The sequence below is a fragment of the Salmo salar genome, chromosome ssa07, assembly GCF_905237065.1.
Source record: "Salmo salar chromosome ssa07, Ssal_v3.1, whole genome shotgun sequence".
In the NCBI taxonomy this organism is placed as follows: Eukaryota; Metazoa; Chordata; class Actinopteri; order Salmoniformes; family Salmonidae; genus Salmo; species Salmo salar.
The window spans coordinates 18537987-18558262 of record NC_059448.1 but is presented as its reverse complement, the minus strand read 5'-3'; positions in this window follow the sequence as shown (position 1 = coordinate 18558262).

Here is a 20276-nt window from a genome sequence, read left to right as displayed (position 1 = left end):
TCCCGAGTTCATCGGGCCAGTCAATTTTGCATTTCTGCAGTATTTTTGAGCAAGGTCCTAAACGATATTGTAACCGCCATCAATAAGAAACAATACTGTGCTGCCGTATTCATTGACCTGGCCAAGGCTTTCGACTCTGTCAATCACCACATCCTCATCGGCAGACTCAATAGCCTTGGTTTCTCAAATGATTGCATTGCCTGGTTCACCAACTACTTCTCTGATAGAGTTCAATGTGTCAAATCGGATGGCCTGTTGTCAGGGCCTCTGGTAGTTGCTATGGGGGTGCCACAGGGTTCAATTCTTGGGCCAACTCTTTTCTCTGTATACATCAATGATGTCGCTCTTGCTGCTGGTGAGTCTCTGATCCACCTCTACGCAGATGACACCATTCTGTATACTTCTGGCCCACAACCCTCCAGACGAGCTTCAATGTCATACAACTCTCCTTCAGTGGCCTCTAACTGCTCTTAAATACAAGTAAAACTAAATGCATGCTCTTCAACCGATCGCTGCCCACACCTGCCCGCCCGTCCAGCATCACTACTCTGGACGGTTCTTACTTAAAATATGTGGACAACTACAAATACCTAGGTGTCTGGTTAGACTGTAAGCTCTCCTTCCAGACTCACATCAAACATCTCCAATCCAAAGTTAAATCTAGAATTGGCTTCCTATTTCACAACAAAGCATCCTGCCAAACATACCCTCGTAAAACTGACCATCCTACCGATCCTCGACTTCGGCGATGTCATTTACAAAATAGCTTCCAATACCCTACTCAATAAACTGGATGCAGTCTATCACAGTGCCATCCGTTTTGTCACCAAAGCCCCATATACTACCCACCACTGCGACCTGTATGCTCTCGTTGGCTGGCCCTCGCTTCATACTCGTCGCCAAACCCACTGGCTCCAGGTCATCTACAAGTCTCTGCTAGGTAAAGCCCCGCCTTATCTCAGCTCACTGGTCACCATAGCAGCACCCACTCGTAGCACGCGCTCCAGCAGGTATATCTCACTGGTCACCCCCAAAGCCAATTCTTACTTTGGCCGCTTTTCCTTCCAGTTCTCTGCTGCTAATGACTGGAACGAACTACAAAAATCTCAAACTGGAAACACTTATCTCCCTCACTAGCTTTAAGCACCAGCTGTCAGAGCAGCTCACAGATCACTGCACCTGTACATAGCCCATCTATAATTTAGGCCAAACAACTACCTCTTCCCCTACTGTATTTATTTATTTTGCTCCTTTGCACCCCATTATTTCTATTTCTACTTTGCACTTTCTTCCACTACAAATCTACCATTCCAGTGTTTTACTTGCTATATTGTATTTACTTTGCCACCATGGCCTTTTTTGCCTTTACCTCCCTTATCTCACCTTATTGGCTCACATTGTATATTGACTTATTTTTCTACTGTATTATTGACTGTATGTTTGTTTTACTCCATGTGTAACTCTGTGTTGTTGTGTGTGTCGAACTGCTTTGCTTTATCTTGGCCAGGTCGCAATTGTAAATGAGAACTTGTTCTCAACTTGCCTACCTGGTTAAATAAAGGTGAAATAAAATAAAATAAAAACATTTTAAGAATGTGAAATGTCAGAATTATAGTAGAGAGAATTATTTATTTCAGCATTTATTTCTTACATCACATTCCCAGTGGGTCAGAAGTTTACATACACTCAATTAGTATTTGGTAGCATTGCCTTTAAATTGTTTAACTTGGGTCAAACGTTTCGGGAAGCCTTCCACAAGCTTCCCACAATAAGTTGGGTGAATTTTGTCCCATTCCTCCTGACAGAGCTGGTGTAACTGAGTCAGGTTTGTAGGCCTCCTTGCTCTCACACGCTTTTTCAGTTCTGCCCACACATTTTCTATAGGATTGAGGTCAGGGCTTTGTGACCCCTTTACGACCAAGCTTTAACTTCCTGAATGATGTCTTGAAATGTTGCTTCAATATATCCACATTGTTTTCCTCCCTCATGATGCCATCTATTTTGTGAAGTGCACCAGACCCTCCTGCAGCAAATCACCTCCACAACATGATGCTGCCACCCCTGTGCTTCACGGATGGGTTGGTGTTCTTCGGCTTTCAAGCCTCCCCCTTTTTCCTCCAAACATAACGATGGACATTATGGCCAAACAGTTCTATTTTTGTTTCCTCAGACCAGAGGACATTTCTCCAAAAAGTACGATCTTTGTCCCCATGTGCAGTTGCAAACCGTAGTCTGACTTTTTAATGGCGGTTTTGGAACAGTGGCTTCTTCCATGCTGAGCGGCCTTTCAGGTTATATCGATATAGGACTCATTTTACTGTGGATATAGATACTTTTGTACCTGTTTCCTCCAGCATCTTCACAAGGTCCTTTGCTGTTGTTCTAGGATTGATTTGCACTTTTTGCACCGAAGTACGTTCATCTCTAGGAGACAGAACGCGTCTCCTTTCTGAGCGGTATGACGGCTGATGGTCCCATGGTGTTTTATACTTGCGTACTATTGTTTGTACAGATGAACATGATACCTTCAGGTATTTGGAAATTACTCCCAAGGATTAACCAGACTTGTGGAGGTCTACAAGTGTATGTAAACTTCCGACTTCAACTGTATAAGGTGAGTGAAAAGGAACACACAACCATAATTCACAAGGGTTACGTACTGAACATAACAAATAGAACTGTTATTATGGGTTCACATGACAATTAACTTGGCATACGCTACGCAATGTATGTGATTTGACACTCTCATGCGCAAATTTTGACTAGAATTGTTTCACGTAGCTGCATAGACATGATAAAAATACATGTATTTTCTAATTTGATTCAATTAATATGACACCGTTGACACAAGGCCAGACTGTTTTCTCTCATTCACTACCATGCATTCTGATTCCAGCGTGGACACGCTCGTTCATGCTCGTAAAAAAAACCCTGCTTTTCATTTGATTTGGGCTTGATTTGAGCTTTACAATAACTACAATTCATGTGAGCTTCTTTGCGAGGCATTGGAAAACTTCCCTGGCCTTTGTGGTTGAATCTGTGTTTGAAATGTACTGCGATTTTAGCATGAAAATCTTGGTGGGGCAAACAACAAAATAATAATATGGGTTGCATGCCAGCAAAGCCACTACACAACACAACATAACACATTAATTGCACTATAACGATACAAACGGGCCTACGTAAAGCTGTCCCAACAGCAGTGTCCCAACAGCAGGACCAACACCTTACCACTGCTACATCTGGCTATCAGCGGAGCCTCTTCTGGCAGCGAAACAGTTCATTCAGCCTCATTTACTTCATAAAAAAAAAACAACAGCTGATATGGGGTGGCAGGTAGCCTAGAGGTTAGAGTGTTGGGCCAGTAACCGAAAGGTTGCTGGATTGAATCCTTGAGCTGACATGGTAAAAATCGGTTGTACTGCTCATTGTTCCCCAGTAGGCCGTCATTGTAAAAAATTATTTGTCCTTAACCTGTTAGGGCTAGGGGGCAGTATTTGCACGGCTGGATAAAAAAATGTACCCGATTTAATCTGGTTACTAATCCTACCCAGTAACTAGAATATGCATATACTTATTATATATGGATAGAAAACGCTAAAGTTTCTAAAACGGTTTGAATGGTGTCTGTGAGTATAACAGAACTCATTTGGCAGGCAAAACCCTGAGACATTTTCTGACAGGAAGTGGATACCTGATGTGTTGTATTACCTTTAAACCTATGCCATTGAAAAACACAGGGGCTGAGGAATATTTTGGCACTTCCTATTGCTTCCACTAGATGTCACCAGCCTTTACAAAGTGTTTTGAGTCTTCTGGAGGGAGATCTGACCGAACAAGAGCCATGGAACGATGATGGCCCATTAGACACCTGGCGCGCGAGTTCATGTTGGGTACCCTCGTTCCAATACGTTATAAAAGAGAATGCATTCGTCCACCTTGAATATTATTCATGTTCTGGTTAAAAAAGGCCCTAATGATTTATGCTATACAACGTTTGACATGTTTGAACGAACGTAAATATATTTTTTCCCCTCGTTCATGAAGTGAAGTCCGGCGGGCTTAGATCATGTGCTAACAAGACGGAGATTTTTGGACATAAATGATGAGCTTTTTTGAACAAAACTACATTCGTTATGGACCTGTGATACCTGGAAGTGACATCTGATGAAGAGAATCAAAGGTAATGGATTATTTACATAGTATTTTCGATTTTTGATCTCTCCAACATGGCCGTTTGTCTGTATCGCAACGCGTATTTTTCTGGGCGCAGTGCTCAGATTATTGCAAAGTGTGATTTCCCAGTAAGGTTATTTTTAAATCTGGCAAATTGATTGCGTTCAAGAGATGTAAATCTATAATTCTTTAAATGACAATATAATATTTTACCAATGTTTTCTAATTTTAATTATTTAATTTGTGGTGCTGACTTGACTGCCGGTTATTGGAGGGAAACGATTTCCTCAACATCAATGCCATAGTAAAACGCTGTTTTTGGATATAAATATGAACTTGATAGAACTAAAAATGCATGCATTGTCTAACATAATGTCCTAGGAGTGTCATCTGATGGAGATTGTAAAAGGTTAGTGCATCATTTTAGCTGGTTTTATGGTTTTGGTGACCCTGTCTTTGAATTGACAAAACATTACACACAACTCTTGTAAATGTACTGTCCTAACATACTCTAAATGTATGCTTTCGCCGTAAAACCTTTTTGAAATCGTAAAACGTGGTTAGATTAAGGAGATGTTTATCTTTCAAAGGGTGTAAAATAGTTGTATGTTTGAAAAATTTGAATTTTGACATTTATTTGGATGCAAATTTGCCGTTCTTGAAATGCACCTGCTGTTGATGGAGTGCACCACGGGTGGGACGCTTGCGTCCCACCTAGCCCATAGAGGTTAACTGACTTTCCTAGTTAAATAAAGGTGAAATAAAAAAATGTGGTTTCTACTGACAATTGAGATGTACAAACTATGGCATAAGGGGATGAAAAGCAGATAAGAGGCAATCTATAATTTCGATTAAGACATTAATGAGCCAGTTAGGACGGACATAGTCAATATAACTATTTGTTCAGCACTTCTGAAATGTACAGAATTCAGAACATGGGCTATTCTCCCTGTACACCAAGTCAGAACTGTAGGAAAAATAAAGGAGGCATATAAGCAGACAAAAAAATGTTGTACCTTTATTTAACTCGGCAAGTCAGTTAAGAACAAATTATTATTTTCAATGACGGCCTAGGAACAGTGGGTTAACTGTCTTGTTCAGGGACAGAATGACATATTTTTACCTTGTCAGCTCCGGGATTCGATCTTGCAACCTTTCGGTTACTAGTCCAATGCTCTAACCACTAGGCTACCTGCTGCCCTGATAATAATATTAATGCTTGTGTAATGGTATAGCTTCCGTCCCTCTCCTCGCCCCAACCTGGGCTTGAACCAGGGAACCTCTGCACACATCAACAGCAGTCACCCACGAAGCATCGTTACCCATCGCGCCACAAAAGCCACGGCCCTTGCAGAGCAAGGGGAACAACTACTTCAGGTCACAGAGCGAGTGACATCAATCGATTGAAACGCTATTAGCGCGCACCACCGCTAACTAACTAGTCATTTCACATCGGTTACACTTGCAGTTAGCCACTGATTCCTTCCAAACCACTCATTGTTGAATTTGCGATTTTCAACTTGTTGTGTAATGTTTATGTCCAATGGCCGATGAGCCCTGATATGTTTTATCTATAATTTCTCTTCATTATTTCTCTTCGTATGACAAGGATTAAAAAGGATCTCCTAGTTGATTGTCGACTTGATTCATGATGATGACTGATAGCTAAGATTTTGAAAACATGATGTTGACGTGATCAGTCCAATCCAAGCTACTGTAGATATAACTGGATTTTACTTCATTTTAACTGTGACTAATGACCTTGAGCCTTCTTGGATGGGCACTTCTAATGTAACTCTATGGCAGCACTCAAGGGGCTTACATTTTTTAACTCTACCCTTAGACTTGGCAGTTTTCTATTTTTTTATTTCACCTTTATTTAACCTGGTAGGCCAGTTAGAAAAAGCTCTTATTTTGTAACGACTGCCTGAAGAGAGAGTGGACCAAAACGCAGCGGAGTTAGTGTTCATCATATTTAATTAAGCAAGAACACTATACAAAAACAAAACAAGAAAGTGACAGCCAAACAGTCCTGTCAGGTGAAACACAATGACAGAAACAATTACCCACAAAACCGCAACAGAAAAACATGCAACGAACTTCAGCTGTGCCTGATTGGGAGCCACACACGGCCCAAAACAAAGAAATACAAAAACATAGAAAAATAACATAGAACGCCCACCCAATGTAACACCCTGGCCTAACCAAAATAAAGAACAAAAAACCCCTCTATGGCCAGGGCCTTACAGTACCCCCCCCAAGGTGCGGACTCCGGCCGCAAAACCTGACACTGAAGGGGAGGGTCTGGGTGGGCCTTCTTACGGCGGCGACTCAGGTGTGGGACGTGGCCTCTGCCCCACCCTTGGCGTCGCCCTCTTAGGTGGCGCACCTGGCCGCGCCGACGGTCTGGTGGGCGACCCTGACTTCGCCCGGCTGGCGGACGACCTTGGCTGTGCCCGGCTGGCGGGGGCGGCGATGGCTGCGCCCGGCTGGCGGGTGTCCCTTGCTGCGCCCGGCTGGTGTGCGACCCTTGCTGCGCCCGACTGGCGGGCCACTCTGGCAGATCCGGACAGGCGGGCCATTCTGGCAGATCCGGCACGGCGGGCCACTCTGGCAGATCCGGCACGACGGGCCACTCTGGCAGATCCGGCACGGCGGGCCACTCTGGCAGATCCGGACAGGCGGGCCACTCTGGCAGATCCGGACAGGCGGGCCATTCTGGCAGATCCGGACCGGCAGGGCACTCTGGCAGATCCGGACCGGCGGGCCACTCTGGCAGCTCCGAACAGGCGGGCCACTCTGGCAAATCCGGCACGGCGGGCCACTCTGGCAGATCCGGACAGGCGGGCCACTCTGGCAGATCCGGACCGGCGGGCCACTCTGGCAGATCCGGCACAGCGGGCCACTCTGGCAGATCCGGCACAGCGGGCCACTCTGGCAGATCCGGCACGGCGGGCCACTCTGGCAGATCCGGACAGGCGGGCCACTCTGGCAGATCCGGACAGGCGGGCCACTCTGGCAGATCCGGACAGGCGGGCCATTCTGGCAGATCCGGACCGGCGGGGCACTCTGGCAGATCCGGACCGGCGGGGCACTCTGGCAGATCCGGACCGGCGGGCCACTCTGGCAGCTCCGAACAGGCGGGCCACTCTGGCAGCTCCGAACAGGCGGGCCACTCTGGAGGCCTAGTCCTGGGAGGTGGCACCGGACGGACCAGGATGGGGAGATCCACTGGAGGCCTGGTTCGAGGAGGAGGCACAGGCTTAACCAGGATGGGGAGACCCACTGGAGGCCTGGTCCGAGGAGGAGGCACAGGCTTAACCAAGATGGGGAAACCCACTGGGGGCCTGGTCCTAGGAGGAGGCACAGGACTGACCAGGATGGGGAGACCCACTGTAGGCCTGGTCCAAGGAGGAGGCACAGGCTTAACCAGGATGGGGAGACCCACTGGAGGCCTGGTCCGAGGAGGAGGCACGGTCTTGACCAGGATGGGGAAACCCATTGGAGGACTGGTCCGAGGAGGAGGCACAGGCTTAACCAGGATGGGGAGACCCACTGGTGGCCTGGTCCTAGGAGGAGGCACAGGACTGACCAGGATGGAGAGACATGCAGGAGCCCTGGTTCTGGGCGTAGGCACAGGACGTGCAGGGCTGGGAAGACATGCAGGAGGCCTGTTTCTGGGCATAGGCACAGGATGTGCAGGGCTGGGAAGACATGCAGGAGGCCTGTTTCTGGGCGCAGGCACAGTCTTCAACAGACGGCCAGCACGCACCTCAGGACGAGTATGGAGAACTGACTCAGGTGACATCAATTCACTGACACGATCCGTAGGACGAATGCCGTGCCTTATGCACCAAACCAGCAGGTCTCTCATCTCTCTCTCCTCCAATCTCCCCATCAACTCCTTCACTGTCTCTGCTTTCCACCCTTCGCTCACCTCCAACGTCAACCCGACTGGCTCTGGTTCCGACCTCGGCACCGCCGACTGTCCCGTGTGCCCCCCCCCCCCCAAAAAAAATCTTGGGGCTGCCTCTCGTGCCTGTTGTGCTCTCTCTCCTCATACCATCGCCTCTCCGCTCTCGCCGCTTCGATCTCCCACTGCGGGAGGCGATACTCCCCAGCCTGAGTCCATGGTCCCTCTCCGTCCAGTATTTGTTCCCACGTCCATGAGTCCATCATGCTGCTCTCCTGGTGCTGCTCCTTCCTCCGCTGCTTGGTCCTTTTGTGATGGGTAATTCTGTAACGACTGCCTGAAGAGAGAGTGGACCAAAACGCAGTGGAGTTAGTGTTCATCATATTTAATTAAGCAAGAACACTATACAAAAACAAAACAAGAAACTGACAGCCAAACAGTCCTGTCAGGTGAAACACAATGACAGAAACAATTACCCACAAAACCCCAACGGAAAAACATGCACTTATGTGTGACTCCCAATCAACAACAACGAACTTCAGCTGTGCCTGATTGGGAGACACACACGGCCCAAAACAAAGAAATACAAAAACATAGAAAAAGAACATAGAACGTCCACCCAATGTAACACCCTGGCCTAACCAAAATAAAGAACAAAAAAACCCTCTCTATGGCCAGGGCGTTACACATTTACAATTGCGACCTGGCCAAGATAAAGCAAAGCAGTGTGACAAAAACACAGAGTTACACATGGGAAAAACAAACGAACAGTCAATAGAAAAATATATGTACAGTGATTTAGTGTCCCCATGAGTAACAGAAAACTGAGTCAATCACGGCACAACTAGAGAACAATACCAACCCCTACGCTTTGTATTTTACGCTGGCTGCCCCACCTTCACAGAAAGCACTGAGCTAAGCTGAAACAACAGCATTTTGGAGCTGCCTTACTCAGGAAAGCAAAAAAAGAGACCATGTTTGTATGCGGCTTTATTAACTAAATGTATTTTTTTTATTGACTCAAGACATTTCAGCGTTTCATTTTTATTAATTTGTAAACATTTACATACATTTGCCATTATGGAGTAGTGTGTGTAGGCCAGAGACAAAAAAATAGCAATGTAATCCATTTTAAATTCAGGCTGTAACACAACAAAATGTGGAAAAAGTCAAAGGGTGTGAATACTTTCTTGGTCTCCACAATTATACAGAAATTGCCCCAATTGGATTACCAATTTTTTTCAATAAACCTGCCAAGGCAGATGTTCACTTTACAGTAGACAGAAGACACATTTTGATCAAGTCACTCTATTGTCACTTTACTTATTTTTCCACTGAAGACTGCGTGTCAGATGCACAGAGCAGATGTTTAATTATTGTTTCTCAAGACTCAGCAGAATGATTAAATCAACCAGCCATTCACAACACCACACACAAGTCATTTCTCATTTATCCGTTCTTTAACAAAGACAGCTTGCCAGGCTCCAGTGGTGCTTTTCTCAGTCAAAATTTGGGCTGATACCTTTTCAAGCAAAGGCTGATATGAGTACTGAAGTAGCTTCTGTGAAAACAAATAAAATGTGTCCAATAAAGCACTTTGTGATGTGGGTCCTAGTTGTACGTTTGTCTCTTTCCATCTCCTCATTTCTCAAACCACCCTGAAGTTAACCTGCTCCAGCAAACTCTACACGCCTTACATCTTTGCCCTCTCTGTCTTCAGATGAAGACCTCATCTCTTTCCCAATTTGACATGACTCTCAAAACTTCCCTCTGTCAGTCTCTCTATCACCCTTTGTCGTTTGGATTTTGCCCTTGGCCCATCTCCGTGACTTCAGTACCCGTGTCTGTCAGATTTTAAAACCCTTTGTCAGGAAATGGTATCTATCAAATATTCAGTGAGTTATGACGATCGCCTAGGCTTCAATCCTCTTAAAAATGTATGTAATGTCGGATGCAGTTGTTAACATTGTTAAATTGATTAAATTAATCAATGTAAATGTATTGTAATGCAACTTGATTAATCTAAAACTTGATTCCTCTGATCTACATTACTTGCCCATTTTCTTCTCTTACTGTGGAAACCAGTTTTGACTGTGTAGAACTGTTAATCTCTCCATATCAGTTTCACATATCAGGGAAGAAGCAACGTTAAAAGACTACGGCACTTCCAGAAGTCTCAGACTGACTAAACACACAACAATGCACCAGAGTGTTTCTGTCGAGCAAATAAAATGGACAGCCACGGCTCTGCGAACAAGGACCCCCCCGGACCAAACCTGCCAGAATGGAGGAAAGCCGAAGCCTCTGATCCAGTAAGGGAAGAGGCACCATGTCCTGGATGAGGCGGATGATCACATTACATATGGAAGTTCACCATCGTATGGACTTGGAGCTCAGCCAAGACGACAAGCTCAGATAAGAGCTGTCACTGCACCCAACGCTAAACTGGGTGTGCATGCACATCACATTACTGCCCCGTTCTGGGCACAAGGAACCATCGAGCTACAAGTAATTGTGAAAAGAGAGAAGAAAAATGGGTGTATTTACAACATAAATATGAGAAGTAAAGAATGTGTAGCAACTTTTCATTGGTCAAGAAAGTCTTCAAGCATTACGTTCACTGCAGCGGTTGGATCATAAACTGTATCTTGCTTTTCTATCATCTACCAGTGTTTCAATGAACTATGCTTCAATCTGATAGGTTTATTATCTCTCTGACTGAACCGTATGGTGTGCACCCATTTGTCCACATTAATTTATAATGTTACAAGGGCAAACAGATGGGTTGAGAGAAAGTGACAGAGAAACCAGGTGTAATGTATATGGCCATATACAGTGGGGCAAAAAAGTATTTAGTCAGCCACCAATTGTGCAAGTTCTCCCACTTAAAAAGATGAGAGAGGCCTGTAATTTTCATCATAGGTACACTTCAACTATGACAGACAAAATGAGAAAACAAATCCCGAAAATCACATTGTAGGATTTTTAATGAATTTATTTGCAAATTATGGTGGAAAATAAGTATTTGGTCAATAACAAAAGTTTATCTCAATACTTTATTATATACCCTTTGTTGGCAATGACACAGGTCAAACGTTTTCTGTAAGTCTTCACAAGGTTTTCACACACTGTTGCTGGTATTTTGGCCCATTCCTCCATGCAGATCTCCTCTAGAGCAGTGATGTTTTGGGGCTGTCGCTGGGCAACACGTACTTTCAACTCCCTCCAAAGATTTTCTATGGGGTTGAGATCTGGAGACTGGCTAGGCCACTCCAGGACCTTTGAAATGCTTCTTACGAAGCCACTCCTTCGTTGCCCGGGCGGTGTGTTTTGGATCATTGTCATGCTGAAAGACCCAGCCACGTTTCATCTTCAATGCCCTTGCTGATGGAAGGAGATTTTCACTCAAAATCTCACGATACATGGCCCCATTCATTCTTTCCTTTACACGGATCAGTCGTCCTGGTCCCTTTGCAGAAAAACAGCCCCAAAGCATGATGTTTCCACCCCCATGCTTCACAGTAGGTATGGTGTTCTTTGGATGCAACTCAGCATTCTTTGTCCTCCAAACACGACGAGTTGAGTTTTTACCAAAAAGTTCTATTTTGGTTTCATCTGACCATATGACATTCTCCCAATCCTCTTCTGGATCATCCAAATGCTCTCTAGCAAACTTCAGACGGGCCTGGACATGTACTGGCTTAAGCAGGGGGACACGTCTGGCACTGCAGGATTTGAGTCCCTGGTGGCGTAGTGTGTTACTGATGGTAGGCTTTGTTACTTTGGTCCCAGCTCTCTGCAGGTCATTCACTAGGTCCCCCCGTGTGCTTCTGGGATTTTTGCTCACCGGTCTTGTGATCATTTTGACCCCACGGGGTGAGATCTTGCGTGGAGCCCCAGATCGAGGGAGATTATCAGTGGTCTTGTATGTCTTCCATTTCCCAATAATTACTCCCACAGTTGATTTCTTCAAACCAAGCTGCTTACCTATTGCAGATTCAGTCTTCCCAGCCTGGTGCAGGTCTACAATTTTGTTTCTGGTGTCCTTTGACAGCTCTTTGGTCTTGGCCATAATGGAGTTTGGAGTGTGACTGTTTGAGGTTGTGGACAGGTGTCTTTTATTCTGATAACAAGTTCAAACAGGTGCCATTAATACAGGTAACGAGTGGAGGACAGAGGAGCCTCTTAAAGAAGAAGTTACAGGTCTGCGAGAGCCAGAAATCTTGCTTGTTTGTAGGTGACCAAATACTTATTTTCCACCATAATTTGCAAATAAATTCATAAAAAATCGTACAATGTGATTTTCGGGATTTTTTTTCTCATTTTGTCTGTCATAGTTGACGTGTACCTATGATGAAAATTACAGGCCTCTCTCATCTTTTTAAGTGGGAGAACTTGCACAATTGGTGGCTGACTAAATACTGTTTTGCCCCACTGTAGCTGGAGAGGTAACTGTAGCAGCCAGTAGCACTAGCAGTTCAAAGACCTGAAGGTTAATACCACTACCTCAGCTTCTTGCCAATCTCCTCCCCATCTCAACCTCTGCAGTCCTGCCATCTGTTCATGCTTCCCTGCCACTGGTTACCTCATCCCCTGTCCCCTCTATTAGCCTCAGAGAGTCCTCTGCTGCAATGCACTCATCAGCCAGGACATTAACAAAAAAAGCACTTTCACCTCTGGCTGCTATTCCAGCAAATAGGAAAAGTATGTATGACGAAATATACACAAAACACAACGAAAACATGGTTCTGCAAAATGTGGGTGATTGTGGTTTTCTGTCAACATAGCAGGCAGTGGAGGCTGCTGAGGGGAGGATAGCTCATAATAATGTCTGGAATGGAAAATCATGAAAATCATATTTTGGTACCATTCCATTTACTCCATCCAGAGTGGTCCTCCCATCAGCAGCCTCCACTGATAGTAGGTGAGCTGGGAGTTCCATCCAATTTGAGATTTCCGACCTAGATTAGACCCTTATCGTAAGAATCTCACCTCTCTTAAAACTTTCTGGCAAACGATATACAGTTTGAGTAAATGTGAACGTTATGGTAGCACTAATCAATTACCCCGTCAATGCTGTCTGTTGGGTGGCAGACAGAAACAGGGAAATATGATTTACGGGAGGTCCCGACAGCTTTTGTTGCAATGTACGGCAATAATGCACATAACATTCCATGCTCGGCTGAAATCCTTCTACATGCCGGTGCCTCGCCATGGGTATAAGTAGGCTACAAAGCTTGTTGGACTCAGGGTATATTTTTTCTTGACCTCCTAGGGCAGCGTGTCAATTATTCTTGGCATAGCTGTGTGGAGGACTTCATTCACCTAATCAAAATAAATTGCCAGGGCAGCAGAAAGTGAATGGAGCTAAGCCCCCAATATTCTAAGGAGAAGGCAGGTGGGGGTGGGTGGGGGGTGGGGGGGGGGGGTGGTGTTTCAGCAGCAAACAAATCCATTACCAAAAGGTAAATGGGACGCATCAGCAATTTTGGCCCTATTTGAATGGTTCTGGCCCGTGACCACCCCCGCATAGAATTCCTCCTTTTCTCGACGAGGGAGCTGATGGCCAAAGTGTTTTTTTCTCTCACCCCCCAGTCAATCTTACATAATACGTGTTGATAAAACTCTTCCTCGTACGGCTGCTGCGCTAACCAAAAATGCCTGTGACTAACTCACTGTAATGAGAAAATTCAGTTTCCTCAGTTTAATGGGAAAAATATAGAGGAAGAGTCAGTTTAAACTTTTATGCAATGCTGTAATGCGGGCTTAACCAACTCCTGCAGAGGGGGGACAGGGGACGGACGGACGACATAATTAAAATAAGCTGTCATGTTTTTTTTCGACCGTCTGTTATAGTAATTTCTCAGTCAGGGGTGTGTAGGAGTGTGTGTAATTTCAGCTGATTGTGGAGACAGTTCCGCAATGAGTAGATCTTTTTTATTCACTAACACAGCGAGGGAGCACTTCGTTTTTTCCCCTCACTATTGCACACCTTTAATTTACTTATTTTCTCTCTCAGGGGTCTTAATTGTTTAAATTGTTGCCAGACAAGCAGTTTTCATAAAAAAATGCATTGTAAAGGAATAACAGTGAAGACCATAATAGTCAGAATACATATGATTTTATACTGTATTTCTACATTCCCAGTGGGCAAAACTGGTTGAATCAACATTGTTTCCATGTCATTTCAACAAAGATGACTTTGAATCAACGTGGACAATCAATGTGGACAACTGATTTCATTTGCAAAAAGTCATCAACGTAAGAGAATTTAGTCATCACAGAAATGTTCTTGAGCCTATTCCCCCTCAGGAAACAAAAAAGATTTGGTATGGGTCCTGAGATCCTCAAAATGTTCTACAGCTGCAACATCGAGAGCATCCTGACTGGTTGCATCACTGCCTGGTACGGCAATTGCTCAGCCTCTGACCGCAAGGCACTACAGAGGGTAGTGCGTACGTCCCAGTACATCACTGGGGCTAAGCTGCCTGCCATCCAGGACCTCTATACTAGGCGGTGTCAGAGGAAGGCCCTAAAAATTGTCAAAGACCCCAGCCACCCCAGTCATAGACTGTTCTCTCTACTACCGCATGGCAAGCGGTACCGGAGTGCCAAGTCTAGGACAAAAAGGCTTCTCAACAGTTTTTACCCCCAAGCCATAAGACTCCTGAACAGGTAATCAAATGGTTACCCGGACTATTTGCATTGTGTGCCCCCCCAACCCCTCTTTTTATGCTGCTGCTACTCTCTGTTTATCATATATGCATAGTCCCTTTAACTATACATTCATGTACATACTACCTCAATTGGGCCGACCAACCAGGGCACATTGGCTAACTGTCTGCATTGTGCATTGTGTCTGCATTGTGTCCTGCCACCCACCACCCGCCAACCCCTCTTTTACGCCACTGCTACTTTCTGTTCATCATATATGCATAGTCACTTTAACCATATCTACATGTACATACTACCTCAATCAGCCTGACTAACCGGTGTCTGTATGTAGCCTCGCTACTTTCATAGCCTCGCTACTGTATATAGCCTGTCTTTCTACTGTTGTTTTATTTCTTTACTTACCTATTGTTCACCTAACACTTTTTTTCACTATTGGTTAGAGCTTGTAAGTAAGCATTTCACTGTAAGGTGTATACCTGTTGTATTCGGCGGACAAGACAAATACACTTTGATTTGATTTGATATTGAATTCACGTTAGTTGACACCTCAACCAAATTTAAATCAAAACTAGATGTTGAACTGACTTTTGTGCCCAGTGAATTGTCAATCATAGTTCTAATTAAAAACAACATTTTAAGTGAGAAGTATACTTTGGTCTGATGCCAAAAAATAAATGAAATTCACTTGCCCACCACAATGCGTACTTCGCCCATGCTCTACCAAGGTTTTCCAAGCTAACCCTTTTTACATCTGTGCAATCCCACAGTAACATAATTACAGCTGGGACTAAAATGTATGTCAAACAAAACCAATGATTGCAAAGTTAAACAAACCATACAACTCCATGCACAAGGACTACTTGACGAATTTCCACAGCAATTCTTTACAAAAACAAATTTACTTGAAGAACAGTAAAGTCAGGTAACAGAACGACGGTTTGTGCTGTTTGTGCATCGGCACTGTTCTTCAAGTAAATGTGTCTCAGCATCATTCTGCTACCATGGAATTGCCAATCTTACTTTCAATGCAACCAATAGATGTGTTACTGAATATTAAACCGCATGTGAGTCAATTGCAGTTGATAGCTTGTATGGGGTTCTGGCCTTAATTTAACAGTTTAAGGGCCATGTGTCAATCATACTGTAGAATAATTCTTTCCGAGTATAAATAGTAATGACGGATGTTCTTTTCCACAAAACAGACTTGTTTCATCTGTCTTTTTCAATAGATATTTGAAAAATATATCTTTATTGGCAATTGATGTTGAATGAGCTGAGAGTTGACTCGGCTCTGAAACTGAATTTCCAAACCTGATATACTGTACAGAAATGAAACTTGATGCAGTATATGTAAAATTATATTTTAAATGACTACACTGACTTCAAATTATGTCGCCACCACATCTGTTGCTAATGTCATTGCAGTTATCGGTTGAAAACCTCTTCAAACGCTACACCAATGATGTTGTTAGAAAATAACAGCTATCTGAGACTAGTCTGAGAATCCCTATCCCCCTACGCAGCTGGTGGCAGATTCCATTTTCCTCACCAAGCGGGGGATCCCATCTGAAGCATTAAAATGCAGGAAATTGCTGTGTCATTTAAAATAAATTTGGTGGCACCTTCCTCTGTGTGGCCTATAGTTTATCCACAGGGTGAAGAATTCTCGGTGACACAAGGAGATGGGTTTCTTATTAAGCGCATGCTAATGACTTTGTGGTCCTAGCCGCTGGGTTCCTGAGTGGGCCACGGAGAGAGCCGTGAACATTAGCATCCGATACGTTGTGGGACAATGGGGGCTATGGGGGGATGGAGAAAAGGCACTGAAGTATATTAAAGGGGAGAAGGACTTATCTGTCGTCCTTGTGGCCCTATTCTAGAAACTGCGTTTTTGGGAAATGGCAATGGATCTTAGATGGTCAACCAAGGTGGTTGCTAATGACAGTGCACATGTAAGAGAGTTTGTAATAATTTGACAAGTTCAAAACAGAAACGCCACTTCAAAATGTTTTTTTGTGTATTGGAAACTTCAATCATCTACAACCATATGGTTGGTTCAGCTATGTGATTTCACATACAGCCATCAGAGTGGTAACCATGCTGAATAGTTAGATGTTAAACTCTGATGCACAAATCGAGGATTATTAAAATATAGGTCATTAATAGCCTAAGGGAAAAATAAAAATTGTGATGCTTTCTGTAACATCTGTGTGAATGTGAATATAAAGTTATGCTAGCATTTCTAGGTACAAGGCAATGCAAAGGCCAGTTATCTTAACTTGTAGTATTCATGGTCTAATTACCATCCAGTGGGCCTCCATTGATTCTGTTAGTCACTCTCACTCAGATATCATGTTAAAAACTTGCTACAAACTTTCTTTAAAAATGCACCATTTTCTCCACACCTCATGGCAAAATTGCAGGAAATTGTATAATTGCAGGAAATTTACTCTAAAACTTTATTTTCTCCGCTGTCAAGGTGGGGGCTGGTAAAATGCTTTCAAATCAAAACAAATCAAATTGTATTGGTCACATACACATGGTTAGCCGATGTTATTGTGAGTGTAGCGAAATGCTTATACTTCTAGATCCAACAGTGCAGCAGTATCTAACAGGTAATATCTAACAAATTCCACAACAAAACCTAATACACACAATCTAGTTAAGGAATGGGTTAAGAATATATAAGTCTAAAATATATGGATGAGCAGTGAGAGCGGCTAAGATGCAATAGATAGTATAGAATAGATAGTGTAGGATACATTATACAGTATGAGATAAGTAATGCGAGATATGTAAACATTCTTAAAGTGGCATAATTAAAATGACTAGTGTTCCATTTATTAAAGTGACCAATGATATCAAGTCTGAAGGACGGCAGCCGCCTCTCTGTGCTAGTGATGGCTGTTAAAAAATCTGATGGCCTTGACATAGAAGCTGTTTTTCAATCTCTCTGTCCCAGCTTTGATGCACCTGTACTGACCTCGCCTTCTGGATGGAAGCGGGGTGAACAGGCAGTGGCTCGGGTGGTTATTGCCCTTGATGAACTTTTTTGCCTTCCTGTGACATCAGGTGTTGTAGGTGTCCTGGAGGGCAGGTAATTTGCCCCCTGGTGATGCGTTGTACGGACCGCACCACCCTCTTGAGAGCCAGAGGGCTGTTGCGCCTTCTTCATTACACTGTCTATGTACGTGGACCATTTCAGTTTGTCAGTGATATGAACACAGAGGAACATAAAACTCTCCACTGCTGTCCTGTCGATGTGGATAGGGGGTGCTCCCTTTGCTGTTTCCTGAAGTCCACGATCATCTCTTTTGTTTTGCTGACATTGAGTGAGAGGTTATTTTACTCCGAGGGCCCTCACCTCCTCCCTGTAGGCTGTCTCGTCATTGTTGGTAATCAAGCCTACCACTGTTGTGTCGTCTGCAAATTTGATGATAGAGTTGGAGACATGCATGGCCACGCAATCGTGGGTGAACAGGGAGTACTGGAGGGGGCTGAGAACGCACCCTCGTGGGGTCCCAGTGTTGAGGATCAACGGAGTGGAGATGTTGTTTCCTACCTTCACCACCTGGGGGCAGCCCGTTAGGAAGTCCAGGACCCAGTTGCACAGGGCGGGGTCAAGACCCAGGGACTCAAGCTTAATGATGAGTTTGGAGGGTACTATGGTGTTGAATGCTGAGCTGTAGTCAATGAACAGCATTCTTACATAGGTATTCCTCTTGTCCAGATGTGATAGGGCAGTGTGCAGTGTGATGGCAATTGTATCGGCTGTGGACCTATTGGGGCGGTAAGCAAATTGGAGTGGGTCTAGGGTGACAGGTAGGGTGGAGATGATATGATCCTTGACAAGTCTCTCAAAGCACTTCATGATGAAGGAAGTGAGTGCTACTGTCATTTAGTTCAGTTACCTTGGCTTTCTATGGAACAGCAACAATGGTGGCCATCTTGAAGCATGTGGGGACAGCAGACTGGGATAGAGATTGATTGAATATGTCCGTAAACACACCAGCCAGCTGGTCTGCGCCTGCTCTGAGGACGCGACTAGGGATGCCGTCTGGACCGGTAGCCTTGCGAGGGTTAACACGTTTAAATGTTTTACTCACGTCGGCCACGTTGAAGGAGAGCCCACAGTCTTTGGTAGCGGGCCGTGTCGGTGGCACTGTATTGTCCTCAAAGTGCGCAAAGAAGTTGTTTAATTTGTCTGGTAGCAAGAACTTAATGTTTTGCTCACAAGGTGGGGTCCCCCCCGACAAAATTTAACCTAGGGCCCCCAAAATGCTAGGGCCGGCTCTGATTGCATGTGTGGGCATGGATGTTGGTACGCAGACCCGCGAGCCGCTGCAGCCCCTCATGATGAGTTCAGATTTTTCTGCAGCCCCCACAACCTTAAAAGTTGCCCATCTCTGCATTAAAGAATATTATTTTAGATTGACCTGCTATGATTTATTTTGCATCTGTTTTGATGCTGCCATGCATGTAATCATTTTATTTCTGTCACGACTTCCGCCGAAGTTGATGCCTCTCCTTGTTCGGGGGGCTTTCGGCAGCCGACGTCACCGGCTTTCTAGCTGCCACCGATCTACTTTTCTTTGTCCATTTATTTTGTCTTGATTGTACACACCTGGTTTCCATTACACTATAATTTATTCCCTATTTAACCCTCTGGTTCCCACATGGTTTTGTGCGTGTTTGTTCTTTGTTATGTGGTCACTCTTTTGTGTCGAGCTGGATTGTTTTCCCTGTATGGAATTAGTTTGTGATTTATTCGAGTAAACTATGTTTTTACTCAGTTCTGTGTCCTGCGCCTGACTCCGTCCTACCCGCAGCACACTGACACATGACAATTTCACCTATCTTTACTAAATGTGCATTACTTATTTCAGTGTGTGTGAGCATATCCATGTGTTTAGTCTGCTTGTACTGCAGTTGGAGAGGTCAAATAGTTTGCTTCACAGTTCCATGTCCTTTACATAGTCGTATGTTCTGGAAGAGAATGTTGAACGTCATAGCAGTAGTGCATTTATCATATCTATTGATGACATTCATCAATACAATACCGCCTGATGAACACTGTTCTTTATATAAAAAAATACATATTTCTCAGACTGTTGGACAATGTCAAGCGCAATCAGTGTCGTTGCAATTATCGGCCTAATCAATCAAAATCATGGCGGAGGGAACAGAATGAAATCCATCGCCGAAGACATTACCATTGAGGTGGGAAAGCGATCGTTTAAGAGCGATTGACTCCAAGTCTTCCATTTGGAATGTAGAGGCTAGTTTGGTGGTAGGGAACACTGGAGTGCATTAGGACATCTATTAGCCATCGAAACAGTTAGGACAGGCTACCAAGCGAACGGCCGTCACCTTAGGAACACGACTGAGTTGTTTACTAGAACAGCAGCGTTCCCCGTGGCACTTTTGTGTCCCTCTCCCAATGTGGGAATGATGGGAATATGTGTGGACAGACACTACGAGGAACAGTGCGGTGTCATCATCACACTTTTTG